We start from the raw sequence: 357 nt of genomic DNA, 5'->3' as shown, positions 1-357 counted from the left end.
TATATATATATATATACACACAAACAAATTTAATTTAAATTTATCTTTTAATAATTGATTTTTATATATTTTATTAATTATTACAAAATAATTATTTCAATATATTTAAATTTTGCAATTTTATTATGGCTATGTGCCAAAATACTAAAAAGTAACAGTATAAGAGGAAGCTTTCCTCCTTTCCCCTTTCCTCCTCTTCTTGATGTTAATTCCTCCTACTGGTTCATCGGTATTATTTATAGAAATCTGTGTATTCTGTTCTGCTTCTGTCTGGTTCTACTTCACATCATTTATTTCAGAAAAGTATTTTACATATATTAATATTTTGTTTACCAGTGTTGTTTATAAAAAAAAATT

General features: G+C 23.0%; 1 protein-coding gene across 2 annotated transcripts in view; it reads left to right on the top strand.

Moving 5' to 3' along the window:
• The window catches only part of LOC102680891, a 12,852-nt gene that overhangs the window by 4,452 nt on the left and 8,043 nt on the right, over window positions 1–357 (top strand). The window lies entirely within an intron of this gene.

This window comes from Apis dorsata, unplaced genomic scaffold (assembly GCF_000469605.1).
Source record: "Apis dorsata unplaced genomic scaffold, Apis dorsata 1.3 scaffold_163, whole genome shotgun sequence".
Classification (NCBI taxonomy): domain Eukaryota; kingdom Metazoa; phylum Arthropoda; class Insecta; order Hymenoptera; family Apidae; genus Apis; species Apis dorsata.
The sequence above is the reverse complement of the archived record's forward strand: the minus strand, read 5'-3'. Positions and strand labels throughout refer to the sequence as shown.